The sequence below is a fragment of the Phycodurus eques genome, chromosome 1 (genome assembly GCF_024500275.1).
Source record: "Phycodurus eques isolate BA_2022a chromosome 1, UOR_Pequ_1.1, whole genome shotgun sequence".
NCBI classification, from domain to species: Eukaryota; Metazoa; Chordata; class Actinopteri; order Syngnathiformes; family Syngnathidae; genus Phycodurus; species Phycodurus eques.
Genome location: NC_084525.1, coordinates 50,126,378 through 50,140,895, shown reverse-complemented (window position 1 = coordinate 50,140,895; position 14,518 = coordinate 50,126,378).

Sequence of the window (14,518 nt, the reverse complement as noted above, 5' to 3'; positions counted from 1 at the left end):
CTGCTAAGAGTGTGAGGTACTCATTGTGCTCCCCATGAATCGTGGATTAAGAAAGCAGTGAAATCTGAGCATTTCCTGACCCGCTATGTGTGGATTACAAGGTCCTGCATCACTTTGGCTGTTCTTCAAAGCCTGGCCCTCTCAACTGTGAATTTTAAAGTTGACTGCACTTAACTGAAGTGTATGCTGGTTTTGATATGTCCTGACACAGGTGATTTCAAATTGATTATTAAAATCCTCACTGGGAAAGTTGGACCCATTTGGGTCCTAAGTCACACTCACCCTGTGTCACTGACAGGCCAAATTGAGACAAAAGAGTGCTTGAGGACTCCGAAAATAAAGACTTAATGTATATTCGTGACCATAAGGCGCACCGTATTAAAAGGCGCAGTCTCAGTTACGGGGTCTATTTCTGTATTTAACACATACATAAGGTATTATTGGGCGCAGCCATGGTAAAACATACGCTATCTTAAAACATATGGTAGCATGCATGCATGCTAAAACATACGCTACCATGCATGCTATCGTATGTTTTTAAAAAGGCAGTGGGAGCAAAACTGAGTTCGGTCGGACTTTATTGAAGTATTTAACAATGTACTCACGTTATTTTTTTATCAATCCTTATCCACAAATCCAACAAAGTCCTCATCTTCTGTATCCGAAATGAACAGCTGGGCAAGTTCTCCATCAAACATGTCTGGTTTCCTCTCGTCAGTCTCGTTGCCGGGGGGTTGTTCAGCAATGATGCTGGCGTTTTCCTGCTTCCTCCACTTGTGAACCATGGATTTGTTGATTTGTTGAATTCTCTCGCGGCTGCTCGATTCCCATGTTCCTCTGTGTAACTGATAGCTTGCAGTTTAAACTGTGCTTCGTAAGCGTGTCTTTTCGTAGGTGCCATTTTCGGGGGTCCTGAGCCAAAGCGATGTTTGCACATATCGGCACTATATACCTACTGGGGGCGTGCCTTTAGCACCCTTCCCCCTTTAACGTCCGCATGCTGTCCTCAGTCACGTCCGCCTTTCCTCTATATCAGCACCTTGTCGGCAGAAAATGCCCCCAGTCGGAGCGCTCATCAAAGTCACACGACAACATTTACAGATTTTGGAACACATAAGGCGCGCCGCATTATAAGGCGCCCCGTCCATTTTGGAGAAAATTTAAGATTTTGAAGTGCGCCTTATGGTCACGAAAATAAGGTAATATGCTCATGTTTCAAATAAAGGTCCTTTTATTTTCAATTGAAGGAACCTGAATTTTATAATCACCTATTACTCTCGAGGTTCCATGCGTGTTTGTTTTCGTGAAAGAACTACAATTATAACGACGTGTTAAAAGTCAACCAATTTATTCCTGACAGAGGAGTCTATACATTTTACAGAGCTCTGGGTCAGCAGCTACGCTTATCCTAGCCTCAGCAGAGACAGCGCAGACTGAACAAAGCTATCTGTTCCTTTTTTAATGTTTACAAGAGAAAGTATGGAATCGCTGTTGTCTGATTGGTCCATGGTCCCATCTGACGTCATCATTGCTCTGCAGAATGATGGCCATTTTGCCACTGGCTCCAGACGCGGTCTCCTCATGTTTACAGCAACCCCCTGCAGCCATTGTCTTCTCCGACATCTGTTCTTTGTGGCCTGCACATGCACCCTGCTGGGAGCTTTCCTGCAACACACTCCCACACCCTTATCTGATTTCCATTCTCATACTTTCTGCAATAAACACCCTTGTTTTGTTTGTTTTTGTGTTTTGTTTTTGTGTTTTTCGTTCGTCTTTGGAGACATTACACTACTCACTTAGACAAGGGGAGACTTGCTAACAATCAAGGAGGCTACTCTGGACTTTCTTTCGCAAATCGGTCAGTTTTGTCCCCCAAGTTACTCACCGGAGCGGCGATCGCAGTCTTTGGCGCATGGAGGCGAAGGCGATGCCAGAGAGGGAAGCGAACCAGCATCCAGGTGAAACTCCGCAAGAGAGGATACAGATTGGCGTTCCCGTCGATCCACCGCGCGAATGTACGCTCCGTACCCAACAAAATGGACGAGCTTCATCTTCTGATAAAGACCAGTAAAGACTTCGTACGTTCTGCCGCCATGTGCTTTATGGAGACTTGGCTTTGTGAGGTTATACCCGATGGCGCCGTCATGCTTCCTAGCTTTCATCTTCACCGAGCAGACCGCATCACGGAGTTAACGGGGAAAACAAAGGGAGGCGGGATATGCTTCTATATCAACTAAAAATGGTGTACGGACGTCACGGAGCTCAGCACACACTGCAGCCCGCATTTGGAGTCGCTGTTTTATTACTGTAAGCCATTCTACTTGCTGCGTGAATTTGCACCATTCATACTGGCTGGCGTGTACATTCCGCCTCAGGCTAACACGAACGCCGCACTGCTAATGCTCGCCAAACAAATCAACGAACTTGAAAAAAACACCCAGACTCACCCCTCATTATTCTCGAGGACTTTAACAAAGCTAAACTCAACCACGAACTCCCTAAATACAAGCAGCACATCGACTGTCCTACCAGGGAAAATAAAATTTTGGACCACTGCTATACTACGCTAAAAAACGCATACCGTGCCAAACCTCATGGAGCACTGGGCTCGTCCGATTCACTTAATTACAGGCAAGAAGTTAAATGTGCGAAGCCTACAGTGAAAACAGTGAAAAAGTGGACCAATGAAGCAAAGATGGAACTTCAAAGCTGTTTAGACTGCACAGACTGGAGTGTCTTTGAAAATTCAGCTGGCAGCCTGGATGAATATACGGACACTGTCACATCCTATATCAGTTTCTGTGAAGATGTGTGTGTACCAACAAAGTCATTGCACACATTTAACAACAACTTAAGCAGCTTCGCCAAGCTAAGGAGGACGCATATTAAAGCGGGGACAGGGTCCTGTATAATCAAGCTAGAAACCAGCTGACTAAAGAAATTAACATTGCAAAGAGGAACTATGCAGCAAAGTTGGAAAAACAGTTCAGCGCAAACGACTCTAAATCAGTCTGGCATGCATTCCAATCGCTGACAAATTACAAACGACGATCCCCTCAAGCTGAGAACAATAGCACACTAGCCAATGATTTGAATACTTTCTACTGCAGATTTGAAAAGGACACCACTATCACACCACCGACTTCTGCGTTAACAATCCGGGAACAGGATGTGAGACGCATCTTCAAACAACAAAAGATTAACAAAGCAGCAGGCCCAGACTATGTGTCCCCATCCTGCCTCAAAGTCTGCGCGGACCAGCACGCTCCAGTCTTCACTCAGATATTCAATAGATCTCTGGAACTGTGCAATGTACCATCCTGTTTCAAACGCTCCACCATCATTCCAGTCCCCAAGAAACCTGCGATCTCGGGTCTAAATGACTACAGGCCTGTCGCATTGACATCTGTGGTCATGAAGTCCTTTGAACGTCTCATGCTGGACCACCTCAAGAGCGTCACAGGTCCCCTGCTGGACCCTCTGCAGTTTGTCTACCGAGCAAACAGGTCTGTGGATGATGCAGTCAACATGGGACTGCACTTCATCCTAGAACACCTCGGCAGTGCAGGGACCTACGCGAGGATCCTGTGGACTTCAGTTCAGCGTTCAACACCATCATCCCTGAACTCCTTTCCTTCAAGCTTCTCCAGCTCAGCGTCTCACCTGCCATCTACCAGTGGATTTACAGCTTCCTGACGGGCAGAACACAGCAGGTGAGGCTGGGGGAGGCCACCTCATCCACATGCAGCATTAGCACTGGGGCGCCCCAAGGTTGTGTCCTCTCTCCGCTGCTCTTCTCTCTCTAAACGAATGACTGCACCTCAACGCACCCGGCTGTCAAATTCCTGAAGTTTGCAGATGAGATCACTGTCATCGGCCTCATCAAGGACGGTGACGAGTTTGCATATCGACAGGAAGTGGAGCGGCTCAAGCTGTGGTGCGGCCGACACAACCTGGAGCTGAACACTCTCAAGACTGTTGAGATGATCGTGGACTTCAGGAGGCATCCTTCGCCACAGCTGCCCCTCACGCTGTCCAGCTGCCTTGTGTCAACTGTCGAGACCTTCAAATTCCTGGGAATTACAGACTCTCAGGACCTGAAGTGGGCGATCAACTTCAACTACGTCCTCAACAAGGCCCAGCAGAAGATATACTTCCTGCGGCTTCTGCGAAAGCACGGCCTGCTACAGGAGCTGCTGAGGCAGTTCTACATGGCGGTCATCGAATCAGTCCTGTGTTCTTCCATCACAGTCTGGTTTGGTCCTGCTACAAAAAAAGACAAACTCCGACTGCAACGGACAATCAAAACTTCTGAAAGGATTGTCAGTACTCCCCTACCCACCCATGAGGACTTGCACGCTGCCAGAACTAAGACAAGAGCGTGCAAAATCCTCTCGGACCCTCCACATCCCGGTCACCAGCTCTTCCAGCTCCTTCCCTCAGGTAGGCTCTACCGATCAATGCAAACTAGAACTAGCAGACATTCCAACAGCTTCTTCCCACTTGCAATCAACTTCTTAAACACCTAACCTACAATTCCATTGCAACATGCTAGCAATCTTTTGTCTTTTTATCTTGAGTTTGTTGTCACATTTCTGTCGGGCCAATTATATGTTAATCATGCACTCACTGTAGTAGTCTCACCACGCTGCACTATTTGCATATCTGTTGTTGACCAATACTGGCCACTCATGCCAGAGCAGCATCTGCTCCATTTGCACACTGACTGAGGAGTATCTGTAACATTTGCAGAATCAACATTGTCCCAGATTATCGTACTACTCGTGAAGTCTCGGCGCCCTTTGTACAATAGTCAGTGCACTGGACTATTGCAATATTAGTCATTCAAACTGCTCTAAGTGCTAGAGGACAATTTGCACAATTGTTGAAAAAAAAAAAATGTACCGGCAACACCAAATAACTAGCAACCCTTTATTGCTCAGTGACTGTTATTCTCAATGTCTTTATGTCTCAAAAGTGTTCTGTTGTCGCACTTGAGCGGCTCCAATTACCGGAGACAAATTCCTTGTGTGTTTTTTGGACATACTTGGCAAATAAAGATTATTCTGATTCTGATTACCCCTAGACCAGTTCACAATAAAACCCTTTAATGCCCCTTTTTTATCATTGTTTTTCAGAGATCAACATCCTCTAAACATGCAGCCTAGTTCACGACAATACTCAATAAAGCCCAAACTGAATACAGCAAATATCTCAAAAACTTAAGAAGAGGATACAAAGGCGACATTCAACAGAGCGAGCGCGTTCATGATCTCCACGTCCTCTTTCAGTGGCAGCTGCAGATATTTGCCGTGGGGATACTTCCCTTCAAAGGCCTTGAGAGCAATCCTGAGGACAAGACTCCTGAGAAAAGGAATAATACACCCCCCACACCAGTCACGCTCCCAGGTGAAATCTGCCATATGGTTGATTTCCTGCTCAGAGAGACGCTTGATCACTGTGGGGGTTATCATAGAAACCAATGCACAAGTGCCTGTCCATCCACTGGGTAGCAAGACCCACAACAGACCATCACCACACATCAACCACAAATCAGACCTCATCTTACTCAATCGGGCCGCATCATAATAGGTAATAAAAAGTGTGAATTTACAAAACTGTGGATCCGGGTGGCAAATTGATCGGGAAAGTTTGTTATTGGGGCCAAAAGTTACCTCACTCTTATATTGGGAGATACAAGGTAGGGACGGGACCATTTTGAAATCATGGAGGGAGCGCCTTTTACCTTAGTTAGAGGATACACGTGGTCCCAGCGCTGGCACTCACCCACCAGATTGTCAATAGGCATCAGCTGGTAGGCACAGGTAGACTCAAACTTAGTAGCAGCATTAAAATTTTCCTGCTTCCAGCGTCCTTTCATCCAGCGTGTAATTCAACTCTCGGGCCCCTGTTGGCTTGACGGCTCTCTTTTCCACTTATTGTTCTTCTTGTTTTGAAAGCATTCTGAAATAGATTCCTGTAACTATAATCAGGGAGATCACCAGAGTCATGATTATGACCTTCTTCGGCCAGACATATAGGATGTACATATTTCCCCCATGTTAAATGACCAATTTAACACCAAAACACAATATCCATATACAATTAAACAGGTCGTCATCCCCGTCGCAGAGGCCCAGCTGACAAGACCTGCAAACAAACACTTATATATATATATATATATATATATATATATACAGAGACCAAGATGGCGCCTACCAGTGTGGTCGCCTCGGTAACGCACTCTCTAGTATTGTTTTTGTTTTTGTGTTTTTCGTTCGTCTTTGGAGACATTACACGACGCACTTACACAAGGGCAGACTTGCTAACCATCAAGGAGGCTACTCAGACTTTCTTTCACCAACTTTCGCAAATCCGCTCAGTTTTTTCCCCGAGTTACTTACCGGGGCGGCGTCTGCGGTTTTCGGCGCATGGAGACGGAAATGGCGCCACAGAGGGAAGCGAGCCGGCATTCAGGTGAAACTCCGCAAGAGAGGACACAGATTGGCGTTCCCGTCGATCCACCTCGCGAATATACGTTCCCTACCCAACAAAATGGATGAGCTTCATCTTCTGTTAAAGACCAGTAAAGAATTCGGACGTTCACCCGCCATTTGCTTCACGGAGACCTGGCTTTGTGACGCTGTACCCGATGGCGCCGTCATGCTTTCCGGCTTCCATATTCATCGAGCGGACCGCGACATGGAATCATCGGGGAAAACAAAGGGCGGTGGGATATGCTTCGATATCAACGAAAAATGGTGTACGGACGTCACGGAGCTCAGCACACACTGCAGCCCGCATTTGGAGTCGCTGTTTTTGAACTGTAAGCCATTCTAATCGCCGCGTGAGTTCACATAATTCATTCTCGCTGGCGCCTATATTCCACCTTAAGCTAACACGAACGCCGCACTGCTAACGCTCGCCGAACACGTCAACGAAATTGAAAAAAAACACCCGGACTCACCCCTCATTATTCTCGGGGACTTTAACAAAGATAAACTCAACCATGAACTCCCTAAATACAAGCAGCACATCTACTGTCCTACCAGGGAAAATAACATTTTAGACCACTGCTATACTACGCTAAAAACCGCATACCGTGCTATACCTCGTGCCGCCCTGGGCTCGTCTGATCACTGCTTAATTTACTTAATACCGACGTACAGGCAAGAACTTAAATGCGCGAAGCTTACAGTGTAAACAGTGAAAAAGTGGACCAATGAAGCCAAGATGGAACTTTAAAGCTGTTTAGACTGCACAGACTGGAGTGTCTTTGAAAATTCAGCTGGCAGCCTGGATGAATATACGGACACTGTTACATCCTATATCAGTTTCTGTGAAGATGTGTGTGTACCAACAAAATCATTTTCCACATTCAACAACAACAAGCCGTGGTTCACTGCTAAACTTAAGCAGCTTCGGCAAGCTAAGAAGGACGCATATCAGAGCGGGGGCAGGGCCCTGTATAATCGAGCTAGAAACCAGCTGACTAAAGAAATTAACATTGCAAAGAGGAACTATGCAGCAAAGTTGGAAAAACAGTTTAGCGCTAGCGTCTCTAAATCAGTCTGGCATGTATTCCAATCGCTGACTAATTACAAGCGACGATCCCCCCGAGCTGAGAACAAAAGCACACTAGCCAACGACTTGAATACCTTCGACTGCAGATTTGAAAAGGACAGTTTCACACCACACACCCACCCGGCCGCACCCCGACCACAATCACACCTCTGACTTTTGCGTTACCCATCCATGAACAGGATGTGAGACGCATCTTCAAACAACAAAAGATTAACAAAGCGGCAGGCCCAGACCATGTGTCCCCATCCTGCCTCAAAGTCTGCGCGGACAGGTCACTCCAGTCTTCACACAGATCTTCAACAGATCTCTGGAACTGTGCGAAGTACCATCCTGTTTCAAACGCTCCACCATCATTCCAGTCCCCAAGAAACCTGCAATCTCGGTTCTCAATGACTACAGGCCTGTCGCTTTGACATCTGTGGTCATGAAGTCCTTTGAACGTCTCGTGCTGGACCACCTCAAGAGTGTCACAGGACCCCTGCTGGACCCCCTGCAGTTTGCCTACCGAGCGAACAGGTCTGCGGATGATGCAGTCAACATGGGACTGCACTTCATCCTAGAACACCTCGACAGTGCAGGGACCTTCAGCTTAGCGTTCAACACCATCATCCCTGAACTCCTTTCCTCCAAGCTTCTCCAGCTCAGCGTCTCACCTGCCATCTGCCAGTGGATTTACAGCTTTCTGACGTGCAGGACACAGCAGGTCAGGCTGGGGGATGCCACCTCATCCACACGCAGCATCAGCACTGGGGCGCCCCAAGGTTCTGTCCTCTCTCCGCTGCTCTTCTCTCTCTACACGAACGACTGCACCTCAGCGCACCCGACTGTCAAACTCCTGAAGTTTGCAGATGACACGACTGTCATCGGCCTCATCAAGGACGGTGACGAGTCTGCATATCGACAGGAAGCGGAGCGGATGGAGCTGTGGTGCGGCCGACACAACCTGGAGCTGAACACTCTCAAGACTGTAGAGATGATCGTGGACTTCAGGAGGCATCCTTCACCACAGCTGCCCCTCATGTTGTCCAGCTGCCTTGTGTCAAACGTCGAGACCTTCAAGTTCCTGGGAATGACAGTCTCTCAGGACCTGAAGTGGGCGACCAACATCAACTCCGTCCTCAAAAAGGCCCAGCAGAGGATGTACTTCCTGCGGCTTCTGAGAAAGCACGGCCTGCCACCGGAGCTGCTGAGACAGTTCTACACAGCGGTCATCGAATCAGTCCTGTGTTCTTCCATCAGAGTCTGGTTTGGTGCTCCTACAAAAAAGGACAAACTCAGACTGCAACGGAGAATCAAAACTGCTGAAAGGATTGTCGGTACCCCCCCACCCACCATTTATGACTTGCACGCTGCCAGAACTAAGACAAGAGCGTGCAAAATCCTCTCGGACCGTCCGCATCCCGGTCACCAGCTCTTCCAGCTCCTTCCGTCAGGTAGGTGCTACCGATCAATGCAAACTAGAACTAGCAGACATTCCAACAGCTTCTTCCCTCTTTTGATCAACTTCTTAAACACCTAACCTACAATTCCATTACAACATGCTGGCAATTTTTTGACTTGAGTTCGTTGTCACATTTCTGTGGGGCCAATCATACATTACTCGTGCACTCACTGTAGTTGTCTCGCCATGCTGCACTATTTGCATATACTGGCCACTCATGCTCGAGTAGCATCTGCTCCATTTATACACTGATTGAGGAGTATCTGCAACATTTGCACAACCAACATTGTCCCAGATTATCACACTACTCGTCACTTTAAACCGCATACACTCCTTGAAGTCTCGGCGCCCTTTGCACAATGGTCATTGCACCGGACTATTGCAATATTAGTCATTCGAACTACTCTAAGTGCGAGAGGACTCTGCATCTTTTTGCACAATTGTCAAAAAAAAAAAAAAAAAAATGTACCGGCATTACCAGATAACTAGCAACCCTTTACTGCTCAGTGACTGTTTTTTTGTCAATGTCTTTATGTCTCCAAAGTGTTCTGTTGTCGTACTCGAGCGGCTCCAACTACCGGAGACAAATTCCTTGTGTGTTTTTGGACATACTTGGCAAATAAAGATGATTCTGATTCTGATAAATTAATCACAACTCTGCAAAAGATAGTCCTGCCAAAGGGGTGGACTACATAATTCCTGTATACATACTCCAGAGAAGGGACAAGTCTGCAATTGTCACCCATCCATCCATCCATTTTCTGAGCCGCTTCTCCTCACTAGGGTCGCGGGCGTGCTGGCGCCCATCCCAGCTGTCATCGGGCAGGAGGCGGGGTACACCCTGAACTGGTTGCCAGCCAATCGCAGAGCACATACAAACAAACAATCATTCGCACTCACAGTCACACCTACGGGCAATTTAGAGTCTCCAATTCATGCATGTTGTTGAGATGTGGGAGGAAACCAGAGTGCCCGGAGAAAACCCACGCAGGCACGGGGAGAACATGCAAACTCCACACAGGCGGGACCGGGGATTGAACCCAGGTCCTCAGAACTGTGAGGCTGACGCTCTAACCAGTCGTCCACCGTGCCGCCCAATTGTCACCCAACAGTGATATTATTTCCCAATCAATCATTAACCTGGTTCACAAAAGTGTTAATATCAATAGACCAAGAATCACATAGAAATCAGCGTTAAGTCAGCACACCAACAACCTGCAATACAACAACACTATCAAGCTGCATCCTCCTCGGTGTCCTGAAAAATAATGTTATTTCAACAAATCAGTCACACCCTCGTCATTATGTACACAGTCGCAAAGGTCAGTCATTCAACAGTCTGTGTAGACCGTATTCTCTTGTCAGTCACACTGTCCTTGGTAACTAAAGGTCTGTAGTCTCTTGCACGTGATCACATCCTTCATTACTTCTGTTAACCGGCTTCATTGGTGCTCTATTTCTACTTTTAATTAATACGACACAAACATTAAACACAAAACATAAACAATTAACATGACATGACAAGCGAGACTTCTCAGACAATAACATTGACCTGGACCCAGGAGTGGATGTCCCTTCCCACTTACAACATACAGACAAAACGGAACACAGAACACTTATTGGTTGAACCATAACACCTAACCATCCCATTTTGAAGCATCCATAATTTGAGAGTTATGAAACTTGTACAGCCAGCTGAGGCTTCTGTAACGCAATTAATATCCAACTTCCCTCGTTCCTGTTTGGGCAAACAGTTAACTTATCCCCTGCAAACATGCAGCTTGTATTCGAAGGTTGATAGGTTTGAAACAAATATTACAATCACTACACTAGGTCTTCCTCCTCACTAAAGCGATATTTCTGCTAAAGTGACAATTTAAAAACACCTCTGGCAAATAATGATTCCTTTGTATCACTATCCAAGTGTAAAAGAAGTGGCTTGCTTAGATGTCGCTCAGCTAACCTCACGTTACTGTGCATCATTTTCCCCAGGTATCTTTACAAGTCTACAGGTGTCCTTCATTGCTTTCGGTAATATGTCGTAACTAACTGTTTGCCTAAGTCCCCTAATTCCCAATATTACATCTGGCAAATTATCAAATCATGTCACCCTCTACTACTCCAGCCCAGGCCTCTATCCATTGCATTAATTCAGCGACCCTATTGTAAATCTTTCCCTGGCCTTTGCAATACCATATGCTCTCCCGATCGTAAACCTCACACACGCGCCCAGTCGTGAAGCTGGCCCCCCCAGCTGGGACGCCTGTGTCCTGTCATAAACAATTCGGTGCCAGTTTCCTGTGATTTTAGAGCTCTGGGGCACAGAAAGACTTCCCAGATTCTTCTGTCTGCTATTTTTGAAGAAGCCTTAACTCGTACTTATTTATCTATATATTGTGCTTTACTATTACCCTTTTACTCAAAAAGTAGCTCTCCGCTTGTCCACAAGCTCTCCGCTTGTCCACAAATTATCAACCTGACTTAGGAGACAGAATGCAAATAAATAAAGCTTTCTCAAAATTTACTTGCCTGACACATGAAAAATCCTCTTTGTCCTCCCAGCGCTAATGCTGAATCTGGGGAGACAATCAAACAGATTAATCCTCATACCATATTAGTCATTCTCAAAGACATGTACTCCACATCATTTCCCTTGTACATGATGCAAATTAGGCACAGTCTCATGGCGTATGTAGCGTAAGTAGCAACTCACTTGACACCTCTGGCAAATCCGCCCACTTTTGTGAATGGAAAGGATTGGATTCGCTATGCTGTATTAATATTCACCATACAGTATCAACTCAATATTGTAAGGATGTCTTTAGTTGACTGGTGTCCCTTGTGTAATTTTCTTAATCCGATTTCCCACCAACAGGAACTTCTATGTATATCTACTTACAAAAATTACAGACTCTCTTTATATTCCCATTTGCAGTCTTCCAGCCGCTTAGTTGTGTGCCACTCCGTGAAAATGAAAAATGACTCCCTCTGACACACAAGTTAACACATCCGCTGCGCACACGCGTTAATTTATCTATTATTTAATTAATCTTCCAGAATATTGTATGCATACCTATGTATACACACCATACGTATACCTTATTTATTTATGTAATAAATATAATGGGTACCCTTTAAAGCGCTTTATAAATATTTACATATATATTCATATAATTATATTCATCATAGTTCTTGGGTTTACTTTATATTGTGTACACAATTTATAAAATGTATCACACAGAATATTTATACCATTCACACTTTGTCCACATTTTTTGTTTCTTCTCTAAAATAGAGGCTTGCGCAGGACGTGTCTGTGACACGTAGAACCACTTGTGTTACTCGTGGAAACTCACGTGTCGGGATACAATGGCTACCCAGTGCTTTGACGACAGACCGCGCGTCCTCTTTTGCACAAGGATAGGCTTTGGGCCATCCAGAAAAAGTGTCGACAATCATTAATAAGTACCTTATGCCTTGGACTGGGACCACCATTGACGGTTCAGTCCATTACCACCACATCATTCAGGCATCGGCCCATCTCAGTGTGTTGCAGTTGCCTCTTCGTTATAGGGCCAACACTGAAATCTTGACATATATCACAAAAAACACAAAAATCTTTTACCTTACGCAGAAGATCAAGGTGCCACCAAAAGCGCAGCTTGTACAGCTTTGACACATAACTCTCATGTGCCGGGGCGTGTGCTTCCTCAACCACTAACCACATGAACTTTTCAGAAGTTAAGACCAGTCTCCAAAGGCTTCTCCTAGGGCCAAACCACAGCTTCTCCTTGTCGTCATACGCAGCATCTTTCTTTTGCCACTCACATTTGTCTTCCTCTGGCGCCGCCTTTTGGAGGTCGCACTACATCAACTGTTACTTCAATCAACTGATCATGTTTAACAACATATTGTCCTTCATCATCCATTTGATAGCCTACTACTTTTTTTTTTTTAAGCCACGGCATCAGCCGCACCATTAATAAAGAGTAAGACGCTGACCTTCAGATAACTCCAGTGCCCTGCACATTGCCAGCAGGCTTGATTTTTTTCACAAAATCATTTGTGGACCAAAGCGTTTGGAATTCAGAATTTGGGTCTCCGTGATGTCTTCAACGGCCTCTTGTTTACAGGGATACTATGGCACGTTAACAAAAGCAGTTGGGTCTACCTCAAATGTTACCGGAGTCACGGATGTATATAGTCCCCCATCAGCAAGCCCCTTGGACCACAGTGAATCCGGCAGCGAATTCAACAGCTGTGTGGCGTCCTCATGGTCCGAGAGCTCTCTTCCATAAAATCGCGCCAAAGTCACATACTCCAACATTCCCCGTCCACTGTGGCACCCTGAATACAAAAACATTCAGTACTAGGAGAGTACAACACATTGGGTATTTGACCTTGTTGCCAATCATTTGCCAAATAACATTTCCTTACCATGGGTCCCAGTTCTCAGGCTTCGTGACCTAGTGCAAGTGCAAGTGAAATGTGTGGAAAAGATGTCGAACTCATCATAAACCACTAACTCTGCTCTGGCGTCAAGGTGGAGACAGCTGTCACACCTTGCTTCCCTATGTATACCTATACTATTGAGCATCCAGTTTTCATCCTGTATTGACTCAAAGGCTTCTCTGTAAACAAAATCTTAATTTTTATCATAGTACAGTGTGAGATGGAGGGGATTGATCGGAGGGCTGTAAAAGGCAAGAGAGTTGATTCAGGGCTTCCACCGCAGGAAGGCCGAGTAGACACCGCCTCCTTCCTTTGTTTCTGGTTTAAGTCAATATATAGGTCAATATATGTTAGTGGTCGCTTCCGGAAGTTCATGTCGCACCATGTTCCACCCGGGGGACAATTATCCACTCTCAGTTCATCACGATCTCATGTGGGAACCGTATCGTCAGTCCGTCCGGGCTGCAAAGGATGGTTGGCCTGGTTTTGATAAGCAGATCTCTGCCCATCAGATTCACTGGAGCCCCCCCCCCCCCCCTTTTTCATCAGGACAAACTGATGTTCATGTGTCTGTCCAGCAATTTCAGTCTTTAATGGTGTCGAAATCGGCAGACTCATGGGCACTCATGCAAAGCTCATTAAGGTGGTCGTCTTCCCTTAGCGGGGATAAGAGACTCTGCCTTTCCTCCGTCCCCTGGCTCCGGGCTCATTGGGTATTCGGACCGATCCTCATCGCAGTAGAACTGGCTAGATGGCTGTTGTTGCTGTGGAGCCTGCTGCGGTTGCTGTTGCCTGAGTGCCAGGCTGCGTCCACCTCTGCCGCGTGGAGCTCTGTAGTTTCCTCTGTGAGGTGGGGCCTCTCCGGATCTCACTGGAGGTCTCTGTTGCATCAGTTGGGGAGCAGCACATTGACGATACCAGTGTCCGTACTGACCACAGTTGAAGCATGCTTGGTCTGGTGGAGGTCGGCGAGTGCTTCCCCTGCCCCCATTGGTGTATCCCCTGTCACGACTCCCGCCTCGTCTCCCCGTTGACCCCTGT